The sequence below is a fragment of the Taudactylus pleione genome, unplaced genomic scaffold, assembly GCF_031769625.1.
Source record: "Taudactylus pleione unplaced genomic scaffold, aTauple2 ptg000487l, whole genome shotgun sequence".
Taxonomy (NCBI): Eukaryota; Metazoa; Chordata; class Amphibia; order Anura; family Myobatrachidae; genus Taudactylus; species Taudactylus pleione.
The window spans coordinates 5,873,557-5,888,341 of NW_028284889.1; positions in this window are offsets into that span (position 1 = coordinate 5,873,557).

The window sequence follows — 14,785 nt, forward strand, 5'->3', positions numbered from 1 at the left end:
GACGCACACTTGTCGCTGCTGCTTTGAGGATGCAGGTGGAATCTAGACGGGATTTGGAACCGGGGACACACTACCTCCATCAATTGTCTAAATCCCACTGCACTAATGGCGGATACCGGACGCACGTCTAACACCAACATAGCAGTCAAGGCCTCAGTTATACGTTTTGCTTCAGGATGACTGCTGTCGTACTTCATCCTCATCGCTAGGGACTGTTGGAGGGTCAATTGTTTAGTCAAAGTAGTGATGTTCCTACTTCCTCTCTGGGACGATGAACAACTCCCAGCAGCAGCAACAGCACTAGGAGGAAGTGGTTCTTGATCTTTCCCTATTTTTTTTTTATCGGAGAAAGTTTGGTCCTCCATTTATGTTATATTGATATATACGTGCGGCTAAGACAAAAACAGAAAATATTTTTTTATTTTTGCTGGAGAGTAGTGCACTTTGTGGGTTACACCACCCTTTAAGAAATGAGCCAGCCGGCCCTTTACTTATGACACAGGCGCACGCTTGGCACTACTTTGTTGATGCACGTGCGGCTACTGCGCACACAATTCACAAACACAGAAAAAATATTTTGTTTTGGTTTGGACTGGAGTGTACTTTGGGGGTTACAGCACCCTTTAACGGTCAAGCCAGCCAGCCCTTTACTTATGACACAGGCGCACGCTTGGCACTACTGTGTTGATGCACGTGCAGCTACTGCGCACACAATTCAAAAACACAGAAAATATATATTTTTTTTGGTTTGGACTGGAGTGTACTTTGGGGGTTACAGCACCCTTTAACGGTCAAGCCAGCTGGCCCTTTACTTATGACACAGGCGCACGCTTGGCACTACTTTGTTGATGCATGTGCGGCTACTGCGCACACAATTCACAAATACAGAAAATATATTTTTTTTCGGTTTGGACTGGAGTGTACTTTGGGGGTTACAGCACCCTTTAACGGTCAAGCCAGCCGGCCCTTTACTTATGACACAGGCGCACGCTTGGCACTACTTTGTTGATGCACGTGCGGCTACTGCGCACACAATTCACAAACACAGAAAATATTTTTTTTTTTGGTTTGGACGGGAGTGTACTTTGGGGGTTACAGCACCCTTTAACGGTCAAGCCAGCCGGCCCTTTACTTATGACACAGGCGCACGCTTGGCACTACTTTGTTGATGCACGTGCGGCTACTGCGCACACAATTCACAAACACAGAAAATATTTTTTTATTTGGTTTGGACTGGAGTGTACTTTGGGGGTTACAGCACCCTATAACGGTCAAGCCAGCCGGCCCTTTACTTAAGACACAGGCGCACGCTTGGCACTACTTTGTTGATGCATGTGCGGCTACTGCGCACGCAATTCACAAACAGAAAATATATATTTTTTTGGTTTTGACTGGAGTGTACTTTGGGGGTTACAGCACCCTATAACGGTCAAGCCAACCGGCCCTTTACTTAAGACACAGGCGCATGCTTGGCACTACTTTGTTGATGCATGTGCGGCTACTGCGCACGCAATTCACAAACAGAAAATATATATTTTTTTGGTTTTGACTGGAGTGTACTTTGGGGGTTACAGCACCCTTTAACGGTCAAGCCAGCTGGCCCTTTACTTATGACACAGGCGCACGCTTGGCACTACTTTGTTGATGCACGTGCGGCTACTGCGCACACAATTCACAAACACAGAAAAAATATTATTTTTTTAGCACTTGGGGGGAGCACCCCTGATGGACAGAGCACCCTCTGGACAACACTACAGCACCCCTTTAGGACTGGGACACTGCACAGGACTTTGGAGTGGACAACACAGTCCAGCCAGCCCCTAAGAACTTTGAAGTAGTGGACACAGACCCTATTAACAACAGCAGCACAGCACAACACAGCCAGCCCCTATGGACTTTGAAGTAGTGGACACAGCCCCTATGGACAACAGCAGCACAGCACAACACTGCTCTGCACTACACTACACTACACTACACAGCCCAGCCAGCCCTAACTCCCACCCTCCCTCTTCACTGTCCACAGCCGAGTGAGAAAATGGCGCCGACGCGGGTACCTTATATAGGATCCAAAACCCGCGAGACCCGGAAGGCGGGATGATGAAGTTTTGCCTCGATTTCAGATCTGAGTCAGGCGGGAAAAGTCGAGCCTGATTCGGATCGGCCTCGGATCGGGGGGGCTTGGGGGGTTTCGGATTTCAGAAATCCGAACCCGCTCACCCCTAATGTGTACCTATGTAATAATGCATTAACAGAATAAATAAACAAAAGGCAGTATGTTTTCCACTCTGGAGACTCAGGACAGGTAAGTATGAGATTAAATGGATGCAGGGTGTGCGGTTCAGGCCCCCTTGGACCCAGGGGTCCATGTGCACCGCCCACCCTGCACTCATTATAGATATGCCCCTGCATCCATAGCTATGCACAAGGGATGTGTGGCATATACTGTTTTATGCTTGTGAAGGGTGTGTGAGATTATAGCACATGCACTGGGGAAAGCAGGGGCGTTTGAGTGAAGCTTTGCCTAGGGTGCCTAGAACCCTAGCACCGGCCCTGACCACCCCGGGCCCACAACAAAACCAGAACCTCACACCATGTCCGCGGCCCGCAGCCTGTCCCTCCCTATTAGTGATACATCATCCATCTGGCTAGCCACCTTTACTGTATATATGTGTTTTTCTCCCGTCTCCCTCTGTTTCCCCCCCTTTTCCTCCTGTCTCTCTCTGTTTGACCCCCTTTCCTCCCGTCTACCTCTGTTCGTTCCCCTTTCTTCCTGTCTCACCCTATTTTTCACCCATTCCTCCCATTTCCCTCTCTTCTTTCCCCTGTTTTTGCCTGTGACAAGTGGGGTCCAGAGACACCTACTGTAATCTATGCACAGGATTGTATGAGGGGGGGCCCCAAACCAGAGGTCTAACTCCATCTCTGCTACCAAGCCATTATGCAGAATAATATTTAGCATCTCTACTTACCTTAGGACCTGTGCTGGACTTCTCCCGCTGCACCAGTCTGTATGGAGAGACAGAGCATAGATAGTATGTTATCGGTCTGATTCAGAGACGGAGGCAATGTCGACATTTTTACAGAAGGGCGATTGTTTGCTATTGCGATCGCTGCACAGTGGTTGCATTGTGATTACTCTCATGCACAGGAACCACTAACTAGGGGGTCTATTTACTAAGCCTTGGATGGAGATAAAGTGAACGAAGATAAAGTACCAGCCAATGAGCTCCTAACTGCCATGTCACAGGCTGTGTTTGAAAAATGACAGTTAGGAACTGATTGGTTGGCACCTTTTCTCCGTCGACTTTATCTCCATCCAAGGCTTAGTAAATAGACCCCAAAGTGAGTGACAGGTATTCAGCATTTGGGGGTGGTAATGGGGGGTGGTTAGGAAAATGCAGATATGTCTGACCGTTTTGTTGCCGTTTCATGTGCATGTATAAATTAGCCATAGTGATCTCCTTCACAGCATGAGAGCTCTCTGCGTGTCAGGAGAGCTGCAGAGTTTGCAGCTGGTCAGATTTGACTAACATGCTGTGTGACTGCCCAATGTGCGTCCATGTTACAGATTTACACGCTGTTGCACATCATCAGACAGATATGAGAAGGCAGCAGTGGGCGTCCCTATGCTCGACTAAGCTTTGGAAGGTATTAGCGTATTTTCGCAGTTGCGATCCGTGAGAGAATTCAGTTGTGATTGCATTAGTGCAAATCTCTGAATCAGGCCCAATGTGCAGTATTTGCCCATTTTCTATTGTTCAGCTTCTTGGACATGGAATGTGTACTTTATACTAGACATGAGGCTGTAGTGTAGGTTGGGCAAATACTGTATGCAGTATTGTATAATGACTTGGACCTGCTCAAAATGCTGGGCTAGGCTGATACTAGTAGAACCACAAGGAAAAGCATATCTATGGCCAGGCTCGTAGAGAGCACGGCCAGGCCCAGGTGAAGGGGACATGGCCTAATCGCGGGAGGCGTGGCCATGCCACCTTGAGCTAAAGAAAAACAAAACATTTTGCAGCGCCACTTAGCGGCACTGCACGCTGGGGAAGGAGGCGCTGTGAGCCCCTCAGCCCAGCACAAAGCCAGAGGGGGGCGCGATCAGTGTGATCGCTCACCCCCACAGGCATAGGAGACTGCTGTGCCTGCTGCTCAGAAGCCGAGAGCAGTCTCCCACTGCAGCCCCGCACATGCTGTGTGGGTGGGAGGAGTGAGGGAGGGAAGGGGAGAGCGGCACCAGACTCGGGCCCCCGCCAGGCCCCTCTAGCAAGCCAGGGCATGGGTAAATAATACCCCCCCCTCTCAGCGCCCCTGTCTATGGCTGCCAGAACACCCTGGTGATTGTAGATTTATAAATGCCAGTATGCCCTGGCATCTTGGGCCAGAGAGGATATGCAGTGCCCGATTATGAAGTAAATGTAAATAAAATCACTCAGACATAACAAATACCGTTATTTTCAATAAATATTAACCCAGTACCTCCTTAGGTATCTACTTTCCTAGTATATGACCACATTCTTAAACACTATTTTAAGTCACACACATCTTAATTATCTGATATACTAAGATATACAGTATATGAGTATATAGGCCTTTACCTGCTATGTATGATACAACACCTAACACATAGGGCCTGATTCAGAGCCGCTCGTATGCGGCCGCTCGTTCGTTCCGAGCGATGTTTGCCCAACTGCGCATGCGTACGATTCGTAATACGCATGCGCGAACCAGTCAGTGCGGCCGAAAATCATTTGTTCACTAAATAGCGAATGCCTGCTATTTTGAGTGACAGGAGGAGGCGTATGTGGGTGGTAACAGGGGAAGGTGCTTGAAAACGGGGAGTGGAGATCCGAACGTAGGCGTGCTTAAAGGTCAAAATGGGCGTTTTATGGGTGTGCATAATTAATACAGCAGCGTCATTGACCACGTCACTGGGTTATTTTATAGTCAGAACTGCTCGCAAGATTGTGGTAGGAAAAACCAACCACAAGAATAGCGAGCAGTTCATACGCTGGTCGATGTACTTGATTAATCTAATAAATAGCGGACATGACGTAGGATGCGAGCGGCCAGGGGGCGTAGTTATGCAAAAAACGACCGCAAGTTTTGTTCGCTCGTTCAGACATGGAGGCGTGAACAGACCACAAAGAGCGAACGGTTCATTTGAATAGCCACCCCCTTTTCCTGAACGACCGTCCGCTAATAGCGTCCGGCTCTGAATCAGGCCCATAGTGTATCTATTTTCCAACTTTTGTTTAAATACAATAAAAATAAATCCTGTTGTGAGTTTGACAGCGATCCTTCTGTACGGTGATTAATGAAGCTCATCAATAGATGACGGTCAACAGTGGTGGTGCTTGCCACTCACCTACTCTGAGAATGGTAGAAATGAATGGCAAGTCTATGTAGATTATATGATTGTTTTGTTTCTCTCCCTTGATTGATGTCCTCTGTTCACCAGATGTGAATAATAATTATGTACAATTAGTTGGTGCTTGATCAAAAAGTGCAACCTAACCTGATCCATGTGTTTGAAAATTGAAAAATATTGCACGTTCTTTTTTTTTTACATTTACTCGTTATACTATGTTTGGCAGGGACGTGCAGTCAAGGTAGGCAGAGACTCTCCTGTCATACTCCTGATATTTGATGAAAAAATTATTAGAATAATACAAAGAAGATTTTTATAACTTATAAACATCTTCTTTGTTTATTGTAATAATTTTATAGTTAACACTCACCAGCTTTGTGGAGGGTCGGATTTACCGCTATGCATCCTAGGCGGATGCCTAGGGCCCAGCGGGTCCCGGCCACAGGCCCCCCCAGAATCCGGCCCTGGAGAGAGCTTGCATTTTAACGCCACGTCCTCCTTCCCCGTCCTGGTAGGAGCAGGGCTCTGGACGTGCTGCTGCTGTGTCTCCTCTCACTGGCCATTCCAGCAGCAGCAGCACCATGTCCAGAGCCCTGTTCCTACCAGGACAGGGAAGGAGGAGGTGGCGTTTCAGTACAGGGCCAGTGAACGCTGGCCTCTGAAGTGATCGGAGGATAAGGAAACCTCCGATCGCTTCAGAGCCAGCATTCCCAGTGATGCACTGCGCGGGTGACGTCATGCGATGTGAGGAGCCTGCGTGGCCGCGACTGCTGGATCAAGTTAGATCCAGTCAGTACGGCAGCGGGAGCGTCAGCCCGGACGTCGGCCACATGGAGTCAGGTAAGTAGGGGACGGGGGGTGGGGGACTACTACTACAGCAGCAAAAGGGCACAACTAAAGGGGCACTACTACAGGGGCATTACTACTACTACTACTACTACTACAAGGGCACAACTTTAAAGAGCACAACTACAGGGGCACTACTACTACTGGGCCACTACTACTACTACAGGGCCACTACTACTACTACTACAGGGGCACTACTTTAAAGGGCACAACTACAGGGGCACTACTACTACTACTACAGGGGCCTACTACTAGTACAGGGGCACTACTTTAAAGGGCACAACTACAGGGGGCAGTACATATGGGCACAACTACAGGGGGCACTGCATATGGGCCCTGCATAAGGGGCGCTGCTACAGGGGGCATTACATAATGGGCACTGCTACAGGGGGCATTGCATAAGGGGCCCTGCTACAGGGGGCATTGCATAATGGGCAGTGTTACAGGGGGCATTTCATAAAGGGCACTGCTACAGGGGGCATTGCATAAGAGGCACTAGTACAGGGGCATTGCATGAGGGGGGGTCTATGCTGAGACGGGAGAGGGGTCAGTGAAAGAGCGGGTCTGTGCTGTGAGAGGAGGAGGGGGGTTCTGTGCTGAGAATCAGAATCAGAAATTAAAATATAGTGCTATGGAATGTTTGAGGGAGGGGGGCCCCAAAACTGGTATCTTGCCTAGGGCCCCATGAGATCTAAATCCGGCTCTGGCAGGGAGATGAGAGATGAGGCAGCAACAGCTCAGCCTCGCTTCTGTATAGTCAGACACTGCTTGCAGAGCTGGGGGCGGGGCCACACAGGGCCGATGCAAGGTTTCTTGGCGCCCTAGGCATTTCTTCAGCCTTACACCCCCCCTTGATAGCTACACAAGCCCTTATACAGTGTCCGCAGTAGTGCCCCCAGTAGTGCCGGCAGTAGTGGTCCCCCCATGCAGTGCCCCCAGTAGTGATCCCCCCATGCAGTGCCCCCAATATAGTGCCCCTTATACAGTGCCCTCAGTAGTGCCCCTTATACAGTGCCCCCAGTAGTGGCCCCTCTATACAGTGCCTCCAGTAGTGGTCCCACAGCAGTGCCCCCAGTAGCAGTCCCCCCCAGCAGTGCCCTTGGTAGCAGTCCCCCCCCAGTAGTGCCCCTAGTAGTAGCCCCCAGCAGTGCCCCCAGCAGTAATCCCCCCTATGTAGTGCCCCCAGTAGTAGTCCCACCAGCAGTGTCCCTACTAGTAGCCCCCCCAGCTGTGCCCCAGCAGTAATCTCCCCCCTATTTAGTGCCTCCAGTAGTAGTCCCCCCAGCAGTGCCCCTAGTAGCAGTCCCCCCCAGCAGTGTCCCCAGTAGCAGTCCCCCAAGCAGTAGTCCCCCCAGCAGTACCCCTAGTAGTAATCTATGCAGTGCCCCCCAGAAGTACTTCCACCAGTGTGCAGTGCCCCCAGTAGCCAGTGAACAGTGCCCCTAGTAGTACCTCCAGCAATGCCCCTAGTAGTAATCCCCCTCTATGCAGTGTCCCCCAGTAGTGGTCCCATCAGTGTGCAGTGCTCCCAGTAGTACCCCCAGCAGTGCCCCTAGTAGTAATCCCTCTCTATGCAGTGTCCCCCAGTAATGGTCCCACCAGTGTACAGTGCCCCCAGTAGTAGTCCCCCCAGCAGTGTTCCCAGTAGTACCCCCAGTAGTATTCCCCCCCCCCGGCCAGACACACACACACATCCGAAATAAACAAGCCTCCACTTACCTTAATCCCTGCTCCGGCATCTGCTCCTCTGCCCTCCCGGGCCAGCCCGCTCTTCATTATGGGAGAAACGTCATGACGTCTCTCCCATCACCCACTGCGGGAGCCGGAAAATGGAGCTCATGAGTGAGCTCCAGCCCGGCTATGGCAGTGGGCACAGCAGCCGATGAGGGTCTGACTGACTCTCATCGGCTGCTAAAACAAACACATAGCTGCCGGCACCGTTGGCTGTGTGTTTGTTATACTAGTAGTGTAGTGAGGACTGCACTTATGTATCTTATGTATCCAGCGGTGCCCTGCAGTGGCCGGCGCTCTTAGGCAGCTGCCTAAGTTTGCCTAGTGGTAGCGCCGGCCCTGGGGCCACACCACTAGATATTGCGTGTGTTGTCTAGGACACTCGTTCTCCAAGGTAATTGGGATTTAGAGAGACAGCTGCCCTCCAAAAGACATCAGTACAGTCACCCTAGCAATGCTAAGGGGCGACAGACACACCATACACGGGTAATTTGTACAGTGGGTATGATAACCACACCGTGTGTTACGTGTATGTGATAGTATCAGTATTCAACAGAAATGTTCAGTATGGTGGCAGACTGTTTACATCTAACAACATTAGTGTTGGATGTGCAGTGGGTGTAATTTACCACTTATAGATACTCAGTGGTGTCCTGCGATTTTTCAACCAATTTGGCTGATTTCAACGAATCGTCACAACGAATCTTGTAAAATATGGACAAATCGTGAGTATCCACTGTTGATCATGATGCCGATGCACGACCCTGCTCGTCGTATCTCGCATCTTCAAATCTGCCGTGCTGCAGGGCAAATTTGACAATCTGAGACACGATGGGTGCTGATCGTGAGTATTTTTTTACTCATGATTAATTGTACAATTCATCGTACATCGCGAAATTTGACAGACAGGAGCCTGCACACGCCCATACGCCATCTTGTGCAGCATCGTGAATGCAAGAAGAAGAAAGCACGATCAGGAGCCAGCACAACAAGTCTGGATTTCAGGACTTTGGTGAGTATTGGTACTGTATTAAATGTAACCCCACTGCCCACCAATGTGTGCCACCCACCTGCCCACCAATGTGTGCCACAACCCTACCCACCAATGTGTGCCACCTACTTATAAATGCATGACCCAGCCACCGCCCGCCGGAATGAGGTGGGCGGTGGCTGGGTCATCCATCAACCTCCCACTGCCCACCAATGTGTGCCACCCACCTACCCACCAATGTGTGCCACACACCTAGAAATGCATGACCCAGCTACCACCCACCGGAATGAGGCAGGCAGTGGCTGGGTCATGCATCTACCTCCCATTGCCCACCAATGTGTGCCACCCACCTAACCACCAATGTGTGCCACCCACCTACCCACCAATGTGTGCCACCCACCTAGAAATGCATGACCCAGCTACCGCCCGCTGGGATGATGCGGGCGGTGGCTGGGTCATGCATCAACCTCCCACTGCCCACCAATGTGTGCCACGCACCCACATAGCCAATCACTGGCCACCAATGTCACAGACAACCTAAAAAATACCTTCAAAATGAGCAAACACTAAAAATTTTATAAAGTGCCAAAAACATGTTTAGTTCTACAGCAAAATATAAAACATTACAAAATTATCAATACATATATTAAATTTGTTTTTGTTCTTGTGATACATTTGTTATGATGGTTGAATATACCACTATAAGCAAATGTATATCAAAAGCATAAACAAATACATTGCACCAATAAAATAAAAATACTTTTAAAAACACAATACATTCCTGAAAACAAAACTTATTCAAATACAAAAAAACATTACAAACCAGAAAAAAACCATATTAAAATACTTTTAAAAACACATTACATTTCTGTAAAAAAACATATTCGAATACAAAAAAACATTAAAAACTAGAAAAAAAACATATTAAAATACTTTTAAAAACATATTACATTCCTGTAAAAAAAACATATTCAAATACAAAAAAAACCATTAAAAACCAGAAAAAAAAACAAATTAAAATACTTACCAAAAACATCTGGAAAACTGTAGAAATATACATTAGAAATTTACAAAACAATTCACATTTCTAGATTATTAAAATGTCCTTTTTTATTATTCCTACCAATGTCTATCGATAGTGAACGGGAGTTTGTGACAGGATTCCTATAGATCCTCCAATCAAAGGAGTGTCTATGGCGGATATCCTGTCGACAATACCACAACAAAACACAGAAATTGGCAGCTTTGGGGGTGTTGTTGGACTACAACCAAAAGTTAATTGTGGATGCTGACCTAAAAGCAGTCAGATAAAAATTCAGAACCTGCGTACCGTCTACATAAAAGAAAAGAAAAAATTGGACGATTCAAAAAGGTCTGGAGCAGGCACGGATGACTTGTACCAGCCAACACTCTGTTACTATCACCTCATCAGCTTCATTAGTGAACAGGAGCCACAACGCAAGTCAGTTGTCCTGATGGCCGAGCGAGAGGGAGAACAGGAGACGACAGAAGTAAGTCGACTGTCTGAGGAAGTTTTGGTAAGTAGAGACACAGGGCCTGATTCAGACCCGCTCGCGAGCGCTCGCAAGCGGGTCGATGTTGGGCCAGTGCACATGCGCATGACAGACCCGGCTCCGTCGTGCGCATGCGCGAGACCCGGATAGCGACGGGGAAGCAGTCGCTATGGGTCTTGCTACAAAGGGGGCGTGCTGTCGATGGTGAGTGACAGCACGCCCCCTTTGGTGGGCGTGCTGGGGGCGTGGCTGGCCAGATGGAGGCGTTCCCATGGGAACGCCTACCATCTGGGGCCGGCCCCACTGACATCACAAGTGATGTCAGTGGGAGTGCTTTTGGCTCTGATAGAGCCAAAAGCACTCCAGGGCTTGTGGACACGAGACCCTACCACAAGGGTCTCGTCGCAAGCCATCGCAACCATCTTCCTGGCCACTTGCTATAGCTGTGGGTGGTCACCCACAGCTATGTGAGCGGCCCAGAGGCCGCTCTAAAATTCAGAGGGACGGCCCTGATTCAGAGCGAGCGCTGTGTCAGAGCGTCCGGCTCTGAATCAGGGCCACAGTTCATAAACCAAAGCCTTTTATTGTTATTGTAGTTCAATCCCAATTGTCCAATATAGTCATTTATCTCACAGACAGTTCTCCTGCCATGGCACCGCACCTGGTCCGTTGAAATAGGCCAGATACTCCTCCCTCACTTTTTTGGCATGTGCTGTCGATGTTCTAGAAATTGGTGGTGCAGACAAAGATGTCAACTGGGCAATGTCCTCCAGAGGTCCTACAACTTCTGGTCTAGCTGTGACTTGTCCTCGCTGTGTAGTTTTCCTTCACGGAAAGTTATGCAGCACACAGCACGCCATCACGACCCAGTCTATCTTCTCCACGCCTAGGTTTATGGTGATGTGGAAAATGCGGAACCGGTTACTAAGTATTCCAAACGTATTTTCCACAATGCGCCGTGCCCGTGATAGACAATAATTGTAGATCCTCTTCTCTCTGGTCAGGCCCCTCTGTGCAAATGTCTTCATCACATGTTCATGTAATGCAAAAGCCTCGTCTGCGATGAAAACGTAATTTAGGTTGTGCTTTGTCTCATCCAGTGGCGGCAAGTTAAGGGTTTTGTTGTTGAGTCTCTGGAAGAAAGTTGTCTGTTTAAAGGACCCACCATCTGAAGCATGGCCATTCTTGCCAACATTCACAAACAAAAATTCGTAGTTGGCATTCAACACTGCCATGAGAACGATGCTGAAGAAGCCTTTATAGTTGTAGTAATATGATCCAGTGTTGGCAGGTGGGTTGATGCGGATGTGTTTTCCATCGATGGCTCCTCCACAGTTAGGGAAATTCCAACTTTGTTCAACCTCTTCAGCGATGCTCTTCCACTCCTCCACGGTGTTAGGAAACTGGAAAAATAGTAAAAAATGGGATAAAACATGACAATAATATTGTTTTTATTTTTTTTTCCTATATAGACTCCCACCCAAGAGCCTGATATGTCCTCCACGCCAGACCTGAGTTTGTTCGCGGACAGCAAAGGGGATAATTTGACCCCAGTGGACACACCCATTCTACCAGGACCATCATCTTCATCGCTACCACCCCCCAAAAAAAATAAAAAACAGGGAAGACAGCAGCAGCACACTCCACAGAAGGACTTGTTTCTCCAGCAAGCTGCAAGAATCCTTCATAAACCGCCAGATGATATCGACAATTTTACTGCACATATTAATAGTCAACTTAGAAAAATGGATGAGGTAACTAGGCTCACCTATGACCTTTTAAGTAGGTCACTCAACAGAAATTTGCACGACTCCACTTATATTGGTGACCCACTGCTTTATTCGCCTGCCCCAAACACCTATGTCAGGCCCCCCCAGCCCAGCTGGAGATTACTCCCCCACCCAGCACTCGTGCACGCAGGGGGGGTTTCCGAGTCCCTGGAAACCCCCCCTGTCCGACCCGGCGAGCAGCGCTGCTTAACAAATGTTGTTGTTGTTTTTTTTTTATTACACATACTGACACTGCCTGGGCTGGCTGTAGGGGGAGCTGCAGCGCGCAAGCCCCTCCCAGCCAGTTCCCAGGCCAGGCACCGTGACGTCAGTAGCGCCTCTCATGCCGCCCTGGACACTATCAGCGGCGTGCTCTGTGGACTGCGCCAGGCTCCGGAGCTGTTGAGTGCGGCCGCAAGAGGTAGGTGGCCGCCGGGTGTGGGGGGGATAATGTTTAATTGTTTGAGCTACTGCTGTCGGGGGAGCGCCGGGGATCTTGCGGGCGGGCGGCGGGGGCTGGGAGTCCTAATAATATTTTTTTTGAATGGTGCCATTTTCTACTGCGCGCGGGGGGGAGGGGGGGCGGTCGGCGGTGTGGTGTGTAGCGGAGAGAGGTGAGGAGAAGCACGGGCGGCGGGGCAGCCAGGAGGGGTTCATGATATAATGTATTAAACATTACATTCAACTGCTCCATGTATACGGTGGGGGGATGAAGGGGGGAGGATAATATTTATTACATTATGCCAGCTGTCCTCTGTATGTTATTCCAGGGGGGGTGGGGGAATGGGAATAGCAGACAGATGGCATAAACTAATAAATATTATCCTCCCATCCCCCCACCCCTGGGAATAGCTGACAGCCTGGCATAATCTAATAAATATTATCCCCCTGGCCCACCCCTGGGAATAACATAACATATCAGGTCAGATCTGCAGCACAGACAATGTACAGGGACTGCCAACACTGACATAACAAATGGGCAGGCAAATTGAAATGCCAGCCCAGTTCTGATGTCAGCACAGACATATACAGTATAGCAGCTGATTGGTAAGTGTGTATAGCTTACCAATCAGCCGCTCTGACAGTGGATCGCTCTGTCGACCAAACCGTCATCTAAATGCGTTCCCAGCATTATTTTCATAGAATATAAGGGTGGGTTAGTAGAGTTTTACAACATGGATTTATTTTTTACATTAATCTACAACTTTTTATGCCTCTTTTTAATTCAACATATGTTATTAAATTTAAATATCTTGTACATTTCTATTTCTATTATTTATTTTATTTGCTCTGCACAGAAATGAAGCATTTGGAAACCCCCCTCTAGAATTCCTGCGTTTGCCCCTGACCCAGCACCCCAAGCACAAGCCTTACCATTTTTAGCGCTCTGTGGATGCAGCAGATGAATCTCCCAATTATTCCCAAATTTAATTTATTTACTTTTTTTTTTCTTGCCTGTACTATCACAAAATGTTATCACTCCCAATAGGTGCTGGCTGTATGCTATACGGTGGTGATGGCACTAATTGGACAAGGTCACTGCACACATGGCGCAAGTACAGATTGCTGGAAGCCGGGGCCACAATCTGTACTTGTGCCATGTGTGTATAGGCCTGTTCAATCTGATGTCTGCCCCACTATACAACATACAGCTGGCAACCTACTAGGATTGATAAAATTTGGTGATAATGCTGTTTTGTACAATTTATATACATGTTGATTTTCTATATAAAAAATAACTAAAAATTATGTTATTGCCTACAGTTCAGTGCACAGTCTGGTTTATGCAGCCTGTCTTATAATAAAGAGTTTAAATAAAAAACACATAATAATTGTTATTGACATAGTACAGAGCAGTGTTATTGCCACAGTGCCTGTCAGTTTTTATAAGGAGTTAATTTCTTTTTTGTACAAATAAATAATATTTAATTAACTACTATGTAGTGTTGTTGCCACACATATGTTAATGACTGCTTTGCAGCACAGTCTTGTTAATGCTGGCTTATTGGCTGTCACAGTTATGATACAGAGTTGAATAAAAAAAAATACAAAAAAAAAAATTTGTTTGACAAGAAACAAATGTGTAGTGTGACTTTTTTCCCTTACCTTGCAATACTGGTACTGAAGCACTTTAACGATAGTCTTGCAGGTCTCCGGAATGATGACGCCCAATGACTGAGGTGAGATAAGTGTCCCAAACTTCAGGTCTTCAAATGACCTTCCTGTAGCCAGGTACCTCAGGGTAGCCACCAGCCTCTCTTCAGCAGGGATTGCCCTCCGCCACCTTGTGTCTTGCCTCCGGATGTGGGGGGTTACCAGATGCAGCAACTCCTGGAAAGTGGCGTCATCCATGCGCAGGTAGTTGCGATAGTCCTCCGGGTTGTTATCCTTGATCTCCATCAGCAGGGACTTGTGAGAGTGAGTATCCCTTTGCTGCAGCCAGACCTTGGTCCAGCATGTTCTTCTCCTCCTTCGCTGGGCCCTCACCTGGATCACCTTGACCCCAGCTTGGGCGACCAACACTCTATACCGATAGGGATCCATTAGCACAGAATTCAGG